General features: G+C 51.4%; 1 protein-coding gene and 1 non-coding gene across 2 annotated transcripts in view; one reads left to right on the top strand and one right to left on the bottom strand.

Moving 5' to 3' along the window:
• Positions 1 to 934: 934 nt before the first annotated feature.
• Positions 935 to 21761, top strand: part of EMP2 (epithelial membrane protein 2) — a 38688-nt gene continuing 17861 nt past the window's right edge. The window contains exon 1 of the mRNA XM_068523919.1: positions 935 to 1048. The gene's annotated coding sequence lies outside the window, so the exon portion shown is untranslated. The remainder of the gene's footprint in view (positions 1049 to 21761) is intronic.
• On the bottom strand, positions 13359 to 13436 carry LOC137750786 (small nucleolar RNA SNORD66). Its single transcript, XR_011070572.1, has one exon. It is a non-coding gene; the product is annotated as a small nucleolar RNA SNORD66 (small nucleolar RNA).

Below are 21761 nucleotides of genomic sequence, written 5' to 3'. Positions count from 1 at the left end.
TATACTGTAACACGCTGTGGTCCTGTTTTGGAATTGCTTCAGTGTTTCAATACAGTAAATCCTCCCTCCCTACTCCACAGCCCCACAGATGGGGCTCCGGCCCCTCTGGCCTTTTTCCCCATCACATAAGAACCTCCAGGGCAGAGCAGCCCTCTCAGTTCCCAGATGGGGAAACTGAGGCTGGAGAGAAAGACAGTTCCTTGTCTTTTGATGTCATTGCCAGGGACAGTAAATTCCAGGACTGCGGGGTCAAAAGATATGGGTGGTGGTTTGTGCGAGGCAGACTCTGGAGGAGTCCTAAGACTGCGTCCCTGGTTGCCCTGCCACCTCCTACCAGGGCCAGGGACTCTATGTCAGAAAATAAAAATAACCATAGCTAAGATTAACTGAGCACTTACTATGTACCAGGCACTGCGCAGGTATGACACTTTCAGGTCTTACAACAACCCAAGGAAAGAGGTCCTATTGTGACTTCCACTTCCAGAAGGGGATATTGAGGCAGGCAAAATTAAGGAGATCACTAAGTTAAGAAAAGCGCCAGGGAAGGGGTTCTAAAGTAGGGAGTCGGATTCCAGAACACTCGTCCTTAACCCTTACCGGAAGGGAAGAGAAGAACGGGGGAGAAGAAGGGCAGGAGAGGAGGGGGAGCTGGAAACCCGTAAGGGCGAGCGCAGCGCGGAGAGCCTTCCAGCTGCGAGGAAGCTCGGATTTCTCCCTCTTTCCCCCGAACTGCGCTACCAGCTCTGCCCTAAACTTGGCCAAAGTAGCGCAGGGAGGCGGGCTGGGGCTGGGGGCGCTCCCCAGGCTCCGGCCTTTCTCCCCAGTGTCCCCCACCCGCTTCCCGCGGTCCCTCCCACTCTGCTCTCCGGGCTCCTGACATCACGACCCGGGAGGCGGGGTCGGGGAAGGAGGGGGGGACGTGGGGAGGCGGCTCGGCGCCACGGAGAGGGAGGAGGGAGGGCGCGCAGTCCCAGCCCAGAGCTTCAAAACAGTCCGGCGGCCTCGCCTCGCGCCCCAGCCCGACTGTCTGTCCAGCCGCCAGCGTTCGGTGAGTCGGGGTCTCGCCCGGGAGCCGCGCGCAGGTAGCGGGGGGCTCCGGGCTGCGGGCGACGGGGCAGCGGGGTCGCCAGCCCCTGCACGTACCGGACCCAGAGAGGTCCCTGCAATTGGTGGGGGACAGGGAGGGGCCGAGGCCCCTCCCTGCCGAAAATCCACTGTTCCTCTGCCAGATTGCGAGGGCGCGGACTTCCCGCCTGCGCCGAGCTCGCTCGGGACCCCGAATTCCACCTCCCCACCCCCGGACTGCTTCCTTTGCCTTTTGCGTCGAGGCGGGCGGGAAAAGTTTGGGGAGGAGTCAGGGCGACTCCCCTCGCCCCCGCCAGCTCCACTCCCAGGGTTCTCGGAGTCCCGGGCAGCCCCCCTCTCGTCGTGTGAAGGCCCCCGGCGCCTTGGCGCACGGTCCCCCGCCTCACGGAGCGCGCGGGACCCGCTGCGCCCTGGCTGGGTCATTGGGGCCCCTCTCGGCCCCGGCGGCGGCTCCGTTGCGCCCCCCAGCGGCAGGGAGCAACTGCCTTAGGTTGGACGAGTGGAGGAGCTGGAGGCACTGCTTGCATGACGCCTGTCCCCTCTCCACTCCGGTTGGGCTTGGGGGGCTACGAGGGCCCCACCCATGGGTCCGGAGAAGGGGGAGCCTAGAGCTCGTATACAGGAGGACTATACACTCTCCCCAAATCCAGCGTCCTAAATATACCCCAGGGAGGCCCTAATTTGGGACTGACATGGGAAGCTCGTAAATGGGGGTTAGTTGGGGGCACCTGTGCCTGAGCGAGACTACAGGGAGCAAAGCCCTCCCTCCAGACCACAGGACCCACCTCTTGCTTTGGAACAAGAATGACAGCCCCGTTTCAGGTTTGGGAAAAGGGGCAGTGCCCCCTCCCGAGCTGCAAAGATGTGTATGTGGGGTGAGGTGGGGCGATCTTTTAACTGAGTTGTGTCTGAACTGCAGAGGCCAGTCTAAAAAGTGCCAGGCAGAGTGAGGTGTAAGGTGACGGGCTTGGAGAGGGTCTTAAGAAGCCGGTAGCCCCGATATTGTATGATTTCACTGACAGGAAGCACTTAGAATAGGCAAATTCAGAGGGACAGAAAGTGGAGCAGAGGTACCCGGGGCTGGCAGAGAGGGATGGGGAGTTATTGCTAATGGGTACAGGGCTGGGGAGGATGGAAACATTTTGGGTATAGGGAGTGGTGATGGTTCCACGACACTGTAAGTGTATTTAATGCCACTGGATTCTACACTTAAAAGTGGTTAAAATGATCAATATCCTGTGATGTATATTTTACCACAATTAAACAGAGAGTCTGCAGCCTCCTCTGTGCTTCAGTGTCATTCAGTTAGAAATTCCAGAATCCGCTCACGGTTGCTGGCCACCTCTCCCCAGAATTTGGCCTCAGTAAGGAAGTGGACGGCGGATGAGGAAGGGACACGAGCCGGGTTTCCCCAGGAGCCTGGAAGGGACAAGGAAGGGAAGAGAAGCTGATGGAGCCTCTGATGGAGCTGCCGCAGCTGCTGGAGCTGCCACAGGGGCCTGTGGCCGCTGATTGTAAATACAGGGCACAACCATGCAGCCCTCCCCGCCACTCCCCTGCACGCACAGGTAATGTCTAAGGCCCTTTGTTTCTGGAATGGAAGTGAGTGTTTCACCTAGATTTCCTTTCTCTGCCCTGCGCATGATATCTGCAGGGCAGGAGCTGAAACCACAAGCGTGTGCGCACAGACTCTCCATTTTCCAGCAACAGGTGATTCACGGGGAGGCTCAACTGGCCAATTTCTCTTCCCAGGCCCGTGCTGACTCTCCGTCAGCCTCTGATGGAGCGCGCTGCCCCGTGCCCTCCAGGGCTCCTGGAAGCCTCCCCCTGCGCCGGCCCATCCCCACTCCTGGGCTGCAGGTGGGGAGAGCCAGGTCAGAGACCTTAGGTCAGTTTCTCAAGGTCCCTGAGCGAGTTAAGTGCCAAGAGCCAGGCTCTGAACCTCCGTCCGCTTCCCTGCAAGCCCTCCCCTTTTTTCCACCCGGAGATGCCCTGGTGGGTTTTGGAGAGTCAGGGGGAGACCCTCCTGGGGAAATCAGGGCCCAGACACCCACGGGGGCCTTGGCAGATACCAAGGCCACAGCAGAGGGAGGGGCGTGGGGAACCTGTTTTCCCACTGAGGGTTTTTGGATCAGCTGCCTCCAGCCCCGCCGGGAATGGGGGAGGGGAGGCCGGGCGTGGGCCGCATAGCCTGTAGCCGCCTCTGTCCCTCCAGTGGGGAAACTGAGATTCACCTGAAATCTGGGGACAGGTGTTCGTGTTGGAAGCCGCAGAGGTGTCCCACGGTGGGGGGTGGTGAGGGCAGGGCCAGCCGGGTGGGGCTGACGCTGCACTGCCCCACCCAGAGGGGAGGGGCCGAGCCCTATTCTGGCTTCCCGGCCCCAGTTTAGGGCACAGCTCTTGAGGGGCTGAGGGGTCTGTGGCCGCTGATTGTAAATACAGGGCACAACCATGCAGCCCTCCCCGCCACTCCCCTGCACACACAAGTAATGTCTAAGGCCCTTTGTTTCTGGAATGGAAGTGAGTGTTTCACCTAGATTTCCTTTCTCTGCCTTGTGCATAATATCTGCAGGGCAGGAGCTGAAACCACGAGCGTGTGCGCACGGACTCTCCATTTTCCAGCAACAGGTGATTCACGGGGAGGCTCAACAGGCTAATTTCTCATCCCAGGCCCGTGCTGACTCTCCTGCCCTCTGCGGCCTTCCTGGTTGACGGGGGCACAGCTGAGGCCGCCTCTTTGTCATAGTAAACTCTGCCAGACGTGACCAGGAAGGGAAGTCTGTCGAGACAAAAATACATGAATGCCTTCCCAGGCCAGATGGGGTGGCGGTAGATTGCTGGCTGCTTGGCGGGATTTGTCTGGAAGGCAGGAGTGCAGCCACTGTCCTGTGGAGGTGCAGATAGCTGTGTGTGTGTGTGTGTGTGTGTGTGTGTGTGTGTGTGTGTGTCGCAACATGCGGCCGCTGCCCAGCTCTGTGGACAAGTGAGGCCTCTGACATGGGCTTCGGGGGCTAAGGCGGGATGGGGGTGGGCTCTCCAGCCACGGGGTGGTGGCAGCCATCCCCCAAAGGTGGGGTGCGGTCCCAGGCGTTGGGGACTGCGGAGCAGAGTCCTTCCAGAAGAGGCAGTTAAAGGTCGGCGACAGGACTCCAGTGCAGGAGGATGGGCTCCGGGGACGTCTTACTGGGCGTAGGCGATTGGCAGCAGCAGCTGGAACAGGGAGCGAGGGCAGCTGGCACCTTAGACAGAACTGGGGCCTGACCCTTGAATGTTGGCTTCATCTTGTCCAGGGAAGGATGGGGGTAGGGGTAGGGGTGGTGGGAAGAGGAGGCTCCCTTTCTCACCCCAGGAGCGATGGAGTCTGGCTCCCTGCAGGAGTGACCCAAAAGTGCAGTTTTGGCAGGACTGACCCATGGGGCGAATTGTCAGATGTATCTGGCTCTTGTTAGGGACAGGCTGAGGGGGGAGTCTAAAAATATCCGAGGCAGAGCTGCTACCCAGGGAGAGTGCCGGCCTGGTAACCCAACACCCATGGCAGCACTAGCTCTGCTCTGCTCCAGTCACTGGGACTCTTCCAGGCAGCCAAGCCTTGGGCAGAGGGTGGGAGGGGTGAGAGCGCTCTGCATTCAGGGCAGCCATGGACTAAGACTTTCAGGGACCTAAGGGCCTTAGAAAGTCCCAGTTTGCCAGCTAAGGATGCTCAGAGAGGTGGAGTGACTCACCCGAGGTCACTCAGCAAGTTGGCGGCAGTACCTGGACGAGATCTGGGTCTGGGGACTCACTGCTGAGGCGCTTGATGGCTGGGAGTGGTCAGTGGGTTTCCAGGCCAGGTCCCCAGGGTCAGGGACCCTTATGGCGTGTGTCATCCATCTGGGATGCTGATCGGAGGAAGGTGGGTCAGGAGCCATGCTCAGGCAGTGGGTCACTTCCCACTGGCATTGGGTCGCTCCCGGCCACAGCTGTCGGGCTCTGGGGATGTCGTCCATCCTGGGGGTGGGGGTGAGTAGGAAGACGGAGGCTGGAGGAGGACCGTCTTCCCATCTGAAGACACTTGGTTTGTTCACATGGTATCTCAAGGGTTTAACAAGGAGTTGTTGACCTGAATAGTTGAATTTCTAGGGCTCTCACTTTCCTGGGGAGGCTGGGTTTCTGTTGATCCAAAAGGGAACTGAGGGTGAAGAGATTGCCCAGCTTCCTGCCCTCCTCGGACAGGTTGGATGACATCAGCTTCTAGAAGCTTCCTAGCACTCCTGGGTCTAGAGCTGAGGGAGCGGTCGCCGGTGTGATGTTTGGCGTCAAGATTGTTCTGAGAAATTTGGATGTGAAACATCTATCACCCTGCAGGATGCAGAGAGGGACAAGTTAAGTCCCTCAGTGAAAACTGCTTGTAGCCTAAGACCAAGTAAGTTTGCCTGATAGAGAACTCTCTTTGAAGATTTCTCTTTCTGGTGCTTCTGATCACAAACTTCTCTGGAGGGCTCTCTTTCCTTAAAATGAAATTAGTTTAAAAATTTTGCAGTGAATAAATATGACCCAAAGTCTCATTCATCTTATTCTAATGAACGTTTCCCAAAGCGTGTTATCACTGGCGGTAACCAAGATCGTTTTTAAAAGTTCACAGCTGAACATGAAACGAAAAAGAGTAATTATGTCTTTTTCTCAGTTGGTAGTTGGGAAAAAAACACAAACAGCACACAGACCCATAGTTTCAGTACTGTGCAGGGTGAAACTTAAGTTGATATTTTAAACTTTAAAGCATTTTTTTAAATAATGGAAGGATATAATTAATAAGCACAGGTGATCCTTGGATTTGGCACAAATCTTAGTGCAGGAGTGACTGCCTTTTGGGAGATCGCATAACTGGGGCTGAGATGTTCATCCTTTTGACATGACTAAACCTGAAATAACTGTAAGCTCCCCACCCAAGCTCGTCTTCTGCAAAGAGGCCCCGATGTTCAGCTTCAGACCAAACCCGCCACTCAGTTTCCAAGGGGGTCCTCCCCATCTTTGATGAGGGTCATCGTGCCGCCTGGATGACCTTGGCCGGTTGTTGCAGGGACTGGAGGAGTCGGTATATTGATGTATTATACATGGAAGTGGCTTGAGATGTTTGTGGTTTGCTTGAACCAAAGGAAAGCCGAGGGAGGGGCTGGCTTGCCCACTTTCATCTTGATGGCTCTTGTTAAGTGACTCTGGGCAGTGAGCTGTGTAGGCAAAGGGGGATTGCCCTCTCTTCAAAGCAGGTTACAGTCTAGCGAAGAGGATGGTGGGTCCAAGGGTGTACGCGCCAGGACTGGGGTCACGAGATGGGGTTTCAGGGAAGCTCATGTCGTGGTGTTCAAGAGTTTCCTTAAGGCTGTAGGACTGGAGATGGACTCGGAAGAGTCCCTAGAATTTCCCTGGGCACTGATGATTCCGGGTTTGCAGAAGGGAGGGAAAGAAAAGGCAGAGGTTGCAGGCAGGAGCCCTGCTTGAGAAGCCTTGAGCGTCCAGTTAGCCTGCAGTGCGAGGTGCGGGAAGGGAGGGCAGGGCTGGGGGGTAGAGCTGGGAGGGCGAAGGTGAAGGGGGCTTCCCTCCACATCCCAATGAACCTGGCTAGGGAGGCAGGCATGATGATGTTCCCACAGCAATGTTGGGATGAAAAAGAGAGAGAGAAAAAGGAAAAAAGTGGAAATAACCTAGAAGCAACTAAATATCCATCAGTCATGTTACAGAAGTTTAAAAGAACAAGGTTCAAGGTGGGTGGGAGGGGCAAAATAGGTGAAGGGGATTAAGAGGTACAAACCTCCAGTTATTAAATAAGCCATGGGATGTAATATATTGAACTACTAGACTTATGGAGATTATTTCAAAATGTGTGCAAATGTCAAATCACTATGTAGCACACCTGAAACTAACATATCGTATGTCAACTATATTTTCAATAAAAATTTTTTTAAAAATTTGGATCGCAGAGAAAAAAATCTCGAGGTTCATCTCTGTGTACCAATATAGAAAAATCTATAAGACACTATTGAGCTAAAAAAAAAAAAAAAAGAGCAAGTAGCAAAACAATATGTGGAAAAATAGGCTATTTATAAATGTCGCTGCATTCTTATGGCCTCATACCTATTACGTGTATGCAAGAAAAGTGTCTGGAAGGATACATCCGAATCGATCAGTGTGGCTGGCGTGGGGAGAGGGGAGAGGAAGGAATGGGCCACGGGACTCCGGTCTTGTCTGTAACAGAGAGAATATATTCATGGGTTACGTGTGTACATGAAGTTCAATAATGATGAAATAGTCTTCCCTGAATTCAGTAAGCAGTGCGAGCTTTGTAGGTTTTGGGGTGGGGAACTTTAGGAGATGGGGGGGCATGGTAGACAGACTAGGTGGCAGCAGTGCAGTAATTCAGGGGCAAGGTAACCGGGACGTGTGCCATCCAGCCCCCATGGAACATGCCCCTTGAAACATCCCTCTGTGGCCCCCTCACAGGCGTGATGGGTTTCCCGTCTGGGTGCTGTTAACAGACAAGTGGTGGTTTGGGGAGGGAGCAACGTGGTACATTTAAGGTGTGCTAATAGGGCCATTATGAGATCCCTGGAAAGGTATCGAGGAGACCATTGGGAATGGGAGTCTGGGCCTTTGAAGAGAATTCAGAGAGACACATAAAGACCTGGGTCGGGAACTGTGCTTTAGGTTGGTGTTTGAGAATAGGAGAAAATGACTTTCATTTTGCCAGTCTTAGTAGCAATAATTTACCATTGCTATTAGTATAGCATTTATAGGGTGCAGGGTAGCTTGGGCCATGTGCATTACATCCTCTATCTCATTTAAGATGAACAACAACCCTATGAGGTAAGGACTATCCCTGCCCTATAGATGAAGAAATGGAGTCTTAAAAATTCGGGGTTAGGATTGAACCCAAGTCTCATGGACCCCACAGACCCTGCTCTATTGGATGGATATATCCCATCAACATCCCTCTTTTTCAGTACAGATGTATGCGTCCTCTTGAAACAATCCTGCCCCTTTGGGCCAACAAAGTGCCTTTGCTGCAGATGTGCCGGTGGGTGTCTTGGACACCAGTGTTCTTCCTCCAAAGTCAGCTTTGTCAGTCCTAAGGGTGCTGGACCACATGAGGGTCCTGTGCCCTTAACAGCCTGGTCACAGAGAACAGAACTCACGCCCACCCCTCCCCTGGGCAAAACCATTTTGATTCCTGTATTTCACATGTGTGTGGAATGGAGAAGGGTGTTCTGGGAACCCTGCTTTGGACAGGAACCCTCTGTCTAATCGGTAATCACTTCCATTACTTCTGATGGTCTTTGTTTGAGGGACCAGATCTGTTGAGTTCCCTGGGATGACACCAGCATCCAGCACAGAGCTAAGTGCGCCGTAGGTGCTCAATAAATCTGTTGCATGAATAGCTGAGAGAGGGTGTCCTCCCGGCCTCCTGCTTTTTAGCCCACCCCAGGGACGGGTGGCAGGGGTGGAGTGGGGGACGAGAGGGGCTCAGGGCTCGGGCAGCGGCTCCCTCCCCCTCCTGCAGTTGGTCTTGCCTGGAGGGCATCAGACCCAAGTGGCATGGTCAGCGTCCCTTTATGTCAGCGTGACACGGGGTCACATTCTTCTAGGCTGGAGCCCAAAAGAGACTTAATCATCCTCCCGCCCAGAGTGTGGTCTGCACGCCCACAGGCATTTGGAGATGATTTCTGTAGCATACAGGCAAGGTTACAAACTGTAATACGCTCATATTTTTTTTAAAGTGTATTAGTAAAATGTCAGTTGCTTGGCAAGTGATACTGATTTTCCATTTATGGTATAATACACATTGAAAAACTAATCAAGTGAGACTCGTGGTTTTTTTTTTTTTTGGCTGCATTGGGTCTCCGTTGCTGCGCCTGGGCTTTCTCTAGTTGCGGCCAGCGGGGGCTACTCTTCGTTGCGGTGCGCGGGCTTCTCATTGCGGTGGCTTCTCTTGTTGCGAAGCACGGGCTCTAGGCACTCGGGCTTCAGCAGTTGCGGCACACGGGCTCAGTTGCTCCACGCATGGGATCTTCCCAGACCAGGGATCGAACCCGTGTCCCCCGCATTGGCAGGCAGATTCTTAACCACTGTGCCACCAGGAAAGTCCGAGACTCGTGTTTTAAAGACAGTGTGGGTCATGAATAGTACAGGTGGGACGCAGGGCAGAATGATGGTGGTGGTGTTGACACCATTGGTGACCCATCCAGGTCCCCTTTCCTGGGTGATGTGCCCACCCCCAGCTGCGGTGAGTATTGGCTGCTAAGGACTCGCAGCTTCCCCTTCTCCCCAGGAATTTCGAGAAGTCTGGAGATGCCTGGCAAGTTATGCTCCCCATTCCCTGGGCTCATGGCCCCAGGTGTGTCCCGGAGCCTGGCCTGAGCCCCTCTCAACCTCACCTGTGTTGTCCCAGGTGCTTTTTCTGCAGTTTCCAGGCAGGGGAAGAGGAGCCTTGGAATTTTCGTGCTCCTGCGCTCAGAGGCGAGCAGGAGGCCGTGACAATCCCAAGGGATAGGAGGATGCTGAGCTGTCATCACCAGTGAGGGCCCCGCACCGGACACTCTCCCGGTCGTCACCTCCTCGCTGCTCTGGGCGTTCCGGGTGAGGCCTGAGTTGGGAGGAGAGCGCCTGACAGGTCACCATCCCTCGAGCCACCGTGTGACAGGCACTGTCCTGGGCACTGGGGACACAGCAGGGACAAAACAGACATAAGCCCCTGCCTGCAGTCTAGAGGGACGAGACAGAACAAAAGAAGGGACTAGAGGTCAAGAAGAAAACAGCAGATGATGTGCAGTGATTTAAGGAAAATAAAACAGGGTCACTTATCTTGGATGGTCTCGGAAGGCTTCTCTGAGGACGGGTCTTTGGAGTTGAGGCTGAATAAAGGGAAGGAGCCATTCACCCCCAGATCTAAGAACTTTCTAGACAGGGAATGGCTCGTGCAAACATCCTGGTGCCCTGGGTGCGGGGGGGGGGAAGCAAGCTCAGTCTTCTTCCCCCCGCCCCTCGCCTTGGGGAAGGAAGGGCACAGCTTGGGGTCCTGACTCATCCCGCTGGTTCTTTGGGGCGCTCTGTGAGGGTCAGGACTGAGTGAGTGGTCCATGTCCTCATGTCCTCGAGTAGCACCTACTGTATGCTCGGGACAGATGGCTGGGAAATGGGGTCACATGCTCCCCACCTCTTGGGGTGTCCTGGAAAGTGAGGGGCTGGCTCAGTTCCAGCCCTAGGGGGTGGGTGGTCAGTTGTAGGTGTGGGATGGTCACCTTTGGGCGCCATGGTGGGTGGGGCGGGACTTCTCGCTCAGACCAACTCAAGGCCTGGGGTCCTGACCCATGGTTTCTACCCTCCCTCCCACCTCAGGGGCCACCGAGGGCTCTTAGGTGTCCTTGTATCAGACCCAGGGGGTTGGGGGTGTTGAGATACCAGCCTCCAGTGAACTCAGAGCTCTCTCATTGTATTTTTTAAAATCGCTTTCTTAATGAGTTTTTAAAAGTGTACAGTTCAGTGTATATTAGTATATCCACAGATATGTGCAACCATCACCACGGTCAATTTTGGAACATTTCACCACGGCCAAAAGAACCCCCCCATACCCTTTAGAGATCACCCTCCTATTTTCCCATCCCCCTCAGCCCTAATTAACCACAAATCTGCTTTCTGTCTCTATTGATTTGCCTATTCTGGACATTTTGTATAAATGGAATCGTACTCTGTGTGATCTTTTGGGTCTGGTTTCTTCGACTTCGCATAATGTCTTCAAGGTTCATCCATGTTGTGGAGTCTATCAGTACTTCATTTCTTTTTATGGCCTAATAATACTCTGTTGTGTGGATATAACCCGTTTGGTTTATCCATTCATGAGTTGATGGACATTTTGGTGGTTTCCACCCCTTGGCTATTGTGAATAACGCTGCTGTAAACCTTCCTGTACGTTTCTGTTGCTCATGTGTTTTCATTTCCTTTTTAAAACATTTTTATTGAAATACAGTTGATTTACAATGTTGTGTTAGTTTCAGGTGTATAGCAAAGTGATTCAGTTACTGTGTGTATATATATGTGTGTGTGTGTGTGTGTGTGTGTGTGTGTGTGTGTGTATATATATATATATTATTTTTTAGATTCTTTTCCATTATAGGTTATTACAAGATAGTGAGTATAGTTCTCTGTGCGAGTGTTTTCATTTCTCTTGGGTATTTACCCAGGAGTGGAATTGCTGGCTCCTATGATAACTCTATGTTTAATCGTTTGAGGACCGGCCAGACTGTTTCGCAAAGTGGGTGCACCGTTTTACACTCCCAGCAGCGGTGGATGAGGGCTCCAGTTTCTCTGCTTCCCCAGGTTTGAATTCAGTGTCCAGTCCTGTCCTAGTTTCTGGCTCCTAAGAAACTTCCACTGGTGAAATTCCTATGGATCTGGAGCAGGTTGCTGGGGGCCAGGGCCCCTGGGGCTAAGCGAGGCTTCTAGGTCTGGGACAGGCTGGGCCCACCTGAGTAGGCTGGGGGATGGTGGGAAGGACTGAAGGGCACACGGGGACCACCTGAGAGAGAATTGGAATCCGTGGAAGGCAGAGCCCTCCGTAAGGCTGTTTTCTGCACGATGCTAGAGTGATTTTAGGTGCTGCTGGATAGGACATTAAATGACATTAAATCACTCAATGACAAAGTGGTTCCCTTTTCAATGGTCTTTCAGCTCTTGTGATTCCATCAAGGGGAAGATACCTCTTCAACTCTAGTTTTCCTTTTTCTTTTTTTTTTTTTAAAGCTATATTTTTTATTATAAGTCACAATGTCACAGGCAGTATGCACTCTGTGTGTCTGGCGTCTTTCACTCAGCATAAGGTTTTATGAATCATCCATGGCGTTGTACATGTAGTATGTTGTTCCTTTTGTTCCTTTTTCATTGCTGAGTAGTATTCCATCTTACGGCTGTCACACTGTGTTGTTTTTTTTCCTTTTTCTTGTGGGGGCAGGGGCATGCCACATGGCTTGTGGGATCTTAGTTCCCTGACCAGGGATCGAACCCAGGTCCATGGCAGTGAAAACACTGAGTCCTAACCACTGGCCGCCAGGGATTCCATCAAGGAGAAGACATCTCTTCAACTCTAGTTTTCCTCCTTTAACCAGACAGAGCAGGTCTTCACTCAGCCCTTTGGTGGACAACAGCATTGAACCGGAACTTGTGAACTTTTTTGCGGGGGGTGGCTCTTAATTTTCACGATCAGTCTCTGTGGCAGGTCATGCTGATTCTCCATTCCCAGGAGCAAAATATTTCTTCCTGAAATACATGTATTTCTGTTAGAGAGTGGGTTTATTTAATGACCAATATGAAGTAAAATCTCACGGTGGTACTCAGGAAGGAGGTAAGCCAGTGACTGAAGTTTGGGAAACCTTCTTCTAATGTTTAGGGCCCAATTATCAGGTGCCGTGTCAGGAAGTGGTGAGGTCTCCATTCCTGGGGCCCATACAAATGGAAACTGGTTGCTATAAAAATAATCCAGGCAGAGGCTGGGGCAGGGGTGGTTCTGCATGATCACACAGCGCCTTTCAGCTAAGACTGCATGAGTCTGCAGTTCTCATTGTGTGGGGTCTGTTTCCCAGCTCCACGGCTGGACTGTGTCATAGCTGCAGGCGCACGTCATCAGAGGTTCCCCACTCGGAAGGGCAAGAGGTTTGGGGGCCTGCCTTTCTTTCCAGCAGGGCAACCTCACAGTCCCCCGGGTCATGCTGGTGGGGAAATGTTAGAGTGTCATTTCAAGTTCATGGGGATGGCTCCCCAGCTGGCTCAGCATCTGCCTGATCTTGGGTGTTTAATAGAGGGCATCCCTTCCTGTTATTGCCCCCAAACCCCTAGTTAAAGGATATGACCTGCCAGCTCTCAGGTTAGTGAGTCTGTATGGGCTGGGTACCCCAATGGAGAGATGCTGTGTTAGGCAGGGTTCTCCCAGAAATAGAACCAATAGGATGTGTGTGTGTGTGTGTGTGTGTGTGTGTGTGTGTGTGTGTGTGTTTATAGAGAGAGAGAGAGAGGTTTATTTTAAGGAATTGGCTCATGCAGTTACGAAGGCTAACAAGTCCAAAATCAGCAGGCTAGGCTGGTAGGCTGGGGACCCAGGGAAGAGGTGATGGTGCAATTCAAGTCCGAAGGCTGCTCACGGGTGAGGGGGATGTCAGTGTTTTGTTCTATTTGGACCTTCACCCGATCAGATGAGGCCCACCCACATTATGGAGGGCAATCTGCTTTACTCAAAGCCCACTGATTTAAATCTTCATCTCATCCACAAAGGCACCCTCACAGAAACTCTGTGGCCCAGCCAAGCTGACACAGAAAATTAATGATCACAGATACTTCAGGTGGACTAGATACACAGCATTAAATAAGATAGAATCCCTTTTAAGTCATCCTCTATTAAATTCCCTCCCAACCCTCCAAGGAGAAAATCTCAGTTTTGTGCTAATATGTCTTTAATAAAACTTCCCAAACACACGTGACATCCTGCTTCAGCAAAGGGAAAGGAAGCTGGCCTTGGACTCAGAGTCTTGAGCAGCAACAGTTTCTAGCTGGAATTGAATAATATTGTTCTGTTTTCCTTGTATTTCTTTCTTCCCAGCACCCTCTATTTATGGCAGGCGACTGCTAACTTTCCATTTCGGTTGTGATATAAGGTTTCTTTTTATAAAAATGTAAGTTTAAAAAGTGAGTAGGCTACTAGTAACACAGGTGGTACACGGATATACCTGAGATTCTGCAGGTGGTGCAGGAATGGCTGATTGGGGGAACATTGACGCAAGCACAGTGAGGGTGGTGCCTGAAATATCCCCTAACTGTCCACATGCCTTGAGCTGCCTGTTGTCTGTTTGCCCTTCTTCCCCTCTGGAGACAGCTGGGTGGTTTATTTCCACTTGATGACTGCCACCTGAAAGTGGCAGTGGACAAGGAGAGAACTCTGTGGGGAGGGGAAAGGTCTGGGGGTGGCAGTTCTAAGAAACTCCTTGACCGTGTTGCTGGTCGTGATCGGTGCATGTACAAAGCACTTGCTTTGTGCCAGATGCTGTTCTAAGCACTTTCACTCTGTTATCTCCCAATGGTCCTAGGAGGTGGGCATACCATGGTCATCCCCATTGTACAGATGAGGAAACTGAGGCACTGAGTTGTTAGGCTGCTAGACTGCAGTCCAGTCTGGCTCTGTCTGTGCTCTTCTGTGTTTTGCACGTATTACTTCCTGTTGGTCTTCTCGCCTTTGTCCCCTTCATGGGTTAACTTACCTGGAGGTGGAGGCCTGGCTTCCTGGTCCTGGGGCTCCTTGGGTCTGGCTGAGTTGTAGGCAATGATTCCCAGTCGCTAACTTGCTGGCAAAATTCACCCACAGAAATGACAGTTTAGGAAAGATGAAAAGGCTGCTGAAGTGAGTGCCACTGATCTCCTGAGGGTTACTTGAAAGTCACTAATACGAGATGCTCTGTGAAGGGAAGAACATTCCTAACCTAATGGCTGTGAGGACGGCAAACACCCTGAGTCTGACACCTGCCTCACCTCAGCCACCTAATCTGAATGACATGTTGAGTGCCTGCAGGTCCCAGCCTTCTCTGGGCCTGGGGTTTAGTGGGTTTAGTGGGTGGCATAATTATCGGGAGCTCCTTGGATGACAGCAGCCGGCAGGGAGCTCTTTAATTGAGGGGGTCAGACAGCAGTCATTGGCAGAATGGCGGTTATTAGGTCTTCCGCCAAAGCCGTGCAAACTAGCAGACATTCACCAAGTGTTTGCTGAGTAACCTTGGGCACTGGGGATGAGTAAGACATGGTTTCTGTCTTTGAGGAACTCTGAATCTAACAATGCAGAGTTTCCCCTGTATCAGTTAGCTCTTGCTGTGTAACAAACCATCCTGAAATGCACAGGCACATTTTGTTTTATTGCCCTTCTCTTGATTGCACTTTGCAGATACTGCGTTTTTTACAAATTAAAGGTTGTGGCCACTCTGCGTTGAGCAAGTCTACTGGCACCATTTTTCTGACAGCATTTGCTCACTTTATGTCTGTCACATTTTGGTAATTCTCACAATATTTCAAACTTTTTCATTATTATTATATTTGTTATGTGATCTGTGGTCTTTGATGTTACTACTGCAATTCGCTGAAGGCTCAGATGACGGTTAGCAATTTTTATAGTAAAGTATTTTAAAATTAAGGTATGTACATTGTTTTTTTAGACATAATGCTATTGCACACTTCATAGACTACAGTGTAGTGTAAACATAACTTTTATATGCACTGGGAAACCAAAAAAGTCACATGACTCACTTTATTGTGATATTCGCTTTATTGCAGTGGTCTGGAACTGAGCCTGCAGTATCTCCGAGGCTGTAATGGCTTAAAAGAGAAAACATTTAGTTCATGATTCTGTAGGTGGGCAATATGGGCTGGGCTCAGCTGGTCTCTCTCACGTCTCTGTGGCCAGCAGGTGGGTTAGCTGGGGGCTGGCTGGTCTTAGGTGGCCCTTGCTGGAGAAAAGCTCGTCTATGCTCCATGTAATCTCCTACCATCCAGCAGGCCAGGCTGGGCTCATTTGCGTGGTAGCCGAGCAGACAGGAAGTGTGTGAGGCGTCCTGAGGCCTGGGCTCAGAATTGGCACTTTTGCTGCCTTCTATTGATAAAAAGAAATCACAAGGGCAGCCAGGTTCAGTGGGTGGGGAAATAGATTCCATTTCTTAATAAGAGGATTCGATTTGCTGATAACACTTTGTTAAAACCTTTTGCATGTATGAATATAAGAAATACTGGTCTGTATTTTTCCTGTCTTTGGAATGCCGTGCCTGGTTTGGGGATCAGGGTGATCGTAGGATGATCATAGGATCATAGGATGGGTTGGGAGCCATTCCCTCCTCTTCGATTTTCTGGAAGAGTGTGTGTAGAGTTGGTATTATTCTTCCTTAAATGTTTGGCAGAATTCACCAGTGAGGCCATCTGGGCCTGGAGTTCTCTCTTTGGGAAGGGACTCCAGAGCCTTGATAAATATTTCTTTCTTCTTGTATTGCCAAACTGGAAGGAAAAGTCTGGCTCCATTTCTTGACTCCTTTTTAATTTATTTTTCAATATTTTTAAAAAATGAAGTATAGTTGATTTACAATGTTCGTTAACATTTCTTGACTTCTTAGCGCTTTAGCCCCTTGAAATCTGGCTCTTTTCCTCCCTCCCTCCCTTCTTTCCTTCCTTCCTTCTTTGCTTCATTCATTCAGCACATTTGTTGAGCACCATCTATAAACTAGACACTGTTGTAAGTGCTGAGACTACCGACCTGCAGAACCTGCCAGGTGCCTGACACTGTGGCCGGGGGGAAAGTTAACCCCCAAATGACAACTACAACATAACATCGGCGAAAGAGGAGAAATATAAAGAAGGGCTTTAGTTTACTTCACTAAAATTGTTATTACCAAGTTTGCCAGTGAGCGAATTTTCCATCCTGATTCCGTTTTCCTACTCTGTCTCTCTCTCTCTCGGCTTTGGGGTCCCACCATCCGCTCTTGGTTTTCCCCCGACCCCTCCTCTCTCCCAGCCCTTTCTCCCTGGTGCTGTTTCATAGTTACTAGCGGCTGTATCTCCCATCCACACACCCACGACACAGGGATTTCTGTGCCCAGCTCCTGTCTCCTCCTGGGTGACAGTGCCACCCATGTTTCCAGTTGCCCGGGAGCATCTCCGCCGTTGGTAACCAGACATTTCTAACACCGGTGAACTGTTTCCCTCACCCTTCAAATGTGCTTCTCCTGCTCTAAGCCAAGCACGTGAGCGGAACCAGCGGCCACTCTGAGCCCCCAGAATCCTTTGCCCGACGCCCCACCCGTCCCCGGGTCCTGCTGATTCTCCTTCTGCAGAGTCTCCCTCCCTCCCTCCTGCTCACCTCCCAGTTTTTACCTTCATCTGGACCCTCTCCTTTTCTCACCAGGGCTTCTCTGACAGCTTCCCCCAATTCGTCTCCTTCTAATCCGTCCCCCTGATTGTGGGATGTTTTTCTTCTAGAGGCAGATCTTATTCCTTTCCTGCTTCAAAGCCTTCCCCCTCTCCCCACTGCCCCCAGGATAACACTCAAACTTCCAAGCCCCATCGAGCTTCTCACCCGGCGTAGAGTTCTGGCTCAGCCCCGGGCCCTGCCCAGCTCACCCCCTGCTCACACTGGTAATGCTTCTGTACCTCGGAGCGTCCCGTTCCCTTTGCCTGCAACACCCTGTCCCCACGGCTCTGCCTGGCAAACCGCCCATCGTTTGAGACCCAGCCCAGATGTCGCTTCCTCTGTGAAGCCTCTGATGCTTCCCCGACCCCAGCACGGGGCTAGTCACACTTTCCTTTACGTTCTCATAGCACGCATGTCATCACGTCATGTTTATTTATGTATACGCCCTTGTTCTTTATGTACCTGGCAGCTCCCACGGGACGTGGAGCCTGCCTTACTCACCCGCGTGTCACCAGGGACCAGTAAGCGGTGGGTGCTCAATGAACGCTTGTTGCCTGACATGTAACGATGGCCAGCATCCAAAGCCACACGTGGCCCCAGGACTTTGGACCCATCTCCTGATCAGGCTGGAGGATGACAGGATCACAAAAGGGAAGAGAAATTCAGATTTAAGGTGGGCAACATGGTGGCTTCTCAGATGGCAGATTGTCTAACTTCAAATCCCAGCTCCAGCCTTTACTAGCTGTGTGATCTTAGAGAAGTTGCTTAACCTCTCTGAGCCTCATTTTCTTTACCTATAAAATGAGGCTAACTATAGCACCTATAGCACAGTGTTTTTGTGAGGAATGCATAAGTTAATACATGTGCCTGGCACATACTAGGCAATAAATGTTGGCTATCATTCTTGCTGATATAGTAGTTATTATTATTACAGTGGATTGAAAGACTCAGGCAGAATCGTCCTCAGTGGCTTCTGCCCTGGAGCACTGCCAAATCCCAGTGTTCATTTCCGGACAGAGGCAAGCGTTGGCTCTGTGCCTAGAAGCCCCAGACCCAGTGAGCACAAAGCTGGGCCACCCAGGGCGAAGGGCTTCCATCATCCCCAGGGCATCTTGGACGCCTGGCCGTTCGGGCTGGTTGGTGTCCAGATACCAGGGCAGGAAGGAGGCTGAGCTGACCTCTGCCTTCCTGAAAACAGGCCAAAGCCACTGTCCCTTCTGAGTGCTGTGGGTGGTATGTGGGGGAGGGGCGGGGTCTCAGCCAGCCTGGGGCAGAACCGCCAGCTCCAGAGTGGGCCTTGGAGTCCCTCTGGCCGTGGGGCCCGGGAGACTGCTTACCAGCTGGCCTTCCCCGGGGCCCAGCGCCCAGAGCCTCCCTGGCCTTCTGAGCGGGGCCCGTGGGTGGAGCCCTTCTGGGCTGGGGAAACCTCAGACACCAAACATCTCAGGTCTGTTTTGAAAGGTTCTAGACCTCAGGATTGTCCTTTCGCTTACAATTCCGGGAAGAGGCTCCGACTCAGCTGAGAATGGGCCGTGGTTTAAGTTGTAGGGAGAACTCCCGAGGGTGGGGTTAGAATCAGGTGGTCGAGTGGTCATCCTAACAGCCGCGGGTAGCCGCTGGCTCACTCTCTCGCTCCCCTGCACGTAATGGAACGTGGCCAAAGCAGCTTCCTTTTCGCAACAGCAGGCGGGGGCCGGGGCTCCCTGTGGTGGGGATTTGTGTTTTTCTGAAGGGAAGGAGAGGAGGGGACACTCACATCACCCGTGGGAAGGTCCCTTGGCCTTCTCTTCACCTGGAAGACCCTGCTGGTGATGTCCCACCATCAACGACAGATCAAAAGTTGCTTCTGGGGGAAGGAGGGCCGGTGAGTCACCAGCAGGACTTTCTCCACACCCAGTGCTAGATGTGCAGCACACACACGCACACGCACACACGCGCACACACATTTCAAGCAAACATTGGACCAAGGTGTAGTAGGACGGCACCGCTACTTAGGAGGCCGCGAGGAGATGCCAGTTCTTGGCATATCCTATTTGTCATCGGAGGTCTGGATGGACATTTCTGGGAGTACCATCCCTTATCCCAAACCATCAGCCTTTAGAACTTGAAGTTCACTGAACCACGAACACTGCATTCTGTGTGCAGAATTTCCATAGCCCCACCGACACCTCCCAGTGCCTCGCCCCCTCCTCCCCCCCTCCCTACTCGCTCCAGGTCTGAGCCCCAGGGGATTCTTGCTCCTGCGCAAGGAAACCCATTTGTTGCTCCTTCTATTCCAGCTACTGATTCTTCTGCCTTAAAAAGAAATCTTAAGTTCTAATATTCTGTGTTCTCTATTATTTTATGTGATTATTGTTATGGGTATTTTATAGAATAGGGAGTATTTAGGCCTTCAGTCTGAAAATGCTTTACCATGATTCCTACAATGCACCTAAATCAAGGTGGCGAGATCCACCTGAGTTTCTGGGTGGAAAGGGGGCTCATTGTGATAAATTTAGAAAACAGAACTGAGTTCATTCTACTGTGTCTGAATAAATCCTTTTAGTGATCAGGGAAAAACTCTATCCAAAGTCCAAACCAATCTCAGAGTAAATAAAGACAACACATGCTTCAGCTGGGCCGGTGAGCTAATAGGATTAAAAATGCAAGAAATTCTATTTTTAGTACAAATGATGACTAAAGCATAGATTTTAATGAAGTCCTCTCTTAATTAGCCCAGTCATATCTCAACTTTAGCTAATGGCCAGGGCAGAGAGACGCTGCCTTCCCAAATGCCCCCTGCCTGGTGCAAAGCTTGAGGGAAATCCAGCCAAAGGTGAAGCATACAAAGATGACTTGATGCTGCCTGTGCCCTCTCGCCTGATTTTCATTAGGCTCTAAGCATGGGAGCAGGAAGGTGGGTAGTATAAAAATGTCCTGGATTTGGAGTTGGAAAACCAGAGGTTAGAGTCCCAACTCTGTGAACTTTGGCAAATCATGTGATGCCTTTGTGAGCCTCAGTTTTTCATCTGTAAAATGGGGATAAGGATACCTTGCCCTGCCAGCTTCACAGGGTTGACACGAAGCTCCAACACAAGATACGCTGTGTAAACTGCAACTCGACCTTTAATCATGAGGAGTCTCATTTCATGTGGGATGACCCCCTCTGAGCACACCCCCTCCCCAGGGATCTGCTTTGTCTCCTACATGTCTTGAGGTTATGCTGGCATCCTGTGCCCCGGTCACAGTTAGGAGCAGACTTGCTGGTCTTGCCTGAAGAATATTTGTCTTGCTTGTCCTGTGACAGCAGCAGTTGCTGAGGCTGCGCCTGGCAGAGAGCAGGGGAGGACAGAGTTGGAAGAGAGGGACTGGCTTGAGACAGTACACTGCAAAGGAGGAGTCTAATTACAGACTTGCAACTGAAACTGTGCATTGCTTTGCATCTGGGGTTCTGCAGTAGAAGTCTTGGAGTGATAAGAAGTTTGGAAAGAACTGAAGAAATGGGGAAAATAGACAGAGCCGCAGAGAGAGCAGGGAAAAGACAATTAGTAATGCTAGGGAAGAGAAGAGTTTTTAAGAAAAAAGTGCAATCATAGGACACTATTTGGCCCTGCAGTGTGCAACATTTGCATGGTCATAGCGTAAAGGAGAATTATCGATGTGTGATAAGACTGTAATGGGGTGGTGGGAGTAGGGAGATGACACTGATGATGGTGAAAGAAACTCTTCCTTAGGCAGGAAGTCAGTAATGTTTATAACAGATGAATCAGGGAAGAGAAATGTATGAATATTGTTTGGACATATGGCACTATGGGGAAAATAAACAGCTGAAAGTGTTAAGAGAGGTTGCTTCCGGGGATCGGGACTGGGGTAGGGCAGAGGCTGTGGTTTTCATCATATGCCTTTGATTCTATTACCTTCTTTTTTCTTAATCATCACATGTATTATGTAGATCAAAACATATTTTTAAAAGAGAAGTTCTGCAAATCATAAGACTTTGATTTCTCGACAGGAACTTAAAGCTCATCTAGTACAGTCTCCCACCTTCAGACAGGTAAACACCCCAGCCCAGGTGGCCTCTCAGAATGTCCTGCTCAGCCCCTGAAGAAATCACCAAAGGAAAAACAACGTGATTTGGACTGCTCGGTGAAAGTTGTGCTTGAAAGTGACAGAGGCTTTTGGGAAATGGTTGTTGACTATTGAAAGGTTGCTGTGCACCCTGTGAGGGGTCTCCCACTGAGGTCAAAAGGGCAACTGGAGTGGGGGCCAGGAGACCCCCTAGTCCTTCTCTTGCTCCCGCTTTGCTGTGGGATCTGAGCGTGTCATGGCCGTTTCTGGCCTCAGTTCCTGCCTCTGGACAATCAGGGCTTTGAGTTTTCCCAGAGCCTTTATAGTTCTACATTCCTAGAACTAGAAATGACAGCAAATAGCTTTCTGTGCACCCAGCACAGCAGAGAAAGAGGGGGAATGGATAATAATCAAGTGAACAAATAAGATGCTTTCTGACAGTGAAAATCTTCCAGAGGAAATAAGCCAGGGGGATGGGATAGATACTGATGGGATACACAGTACCGGAGGGGCGCGGCTACTGGGTGATCAGGGCCGCTTCTCTGAGGAGGGGATGGATGCTCGAGTCAAGACCCGGGCAGCGCGCGAGAGAGCCGGCTGAGGGTGCTCCGGAAGCTCTGCTCCAAGGAGCTGAGGCCGGACCTGGCTGGCAGAGCGCTGAAGCCCACAGGGACAAGGG

Source organism: Eschrichtius robustus, chromosome 16 (assembly GCF_028021215.1).
Source record: "Eschrichtius robustus isolate mEscRob2 chromosome 16, mEscRob2.pri, whole genome shotgun sequence".
In the NCBI taxonomy this organism is placed as follows: domain Eukaryota; kingdom Metazoa; phylum Chordata; class Mammalia; order Artiodactyla; family Eschrichtiidae; genus Eschrichtius; species Eschrichtius robustus.
This window is presented reverse-complemented; position numbering and strand designations above follow the sequence as displayed.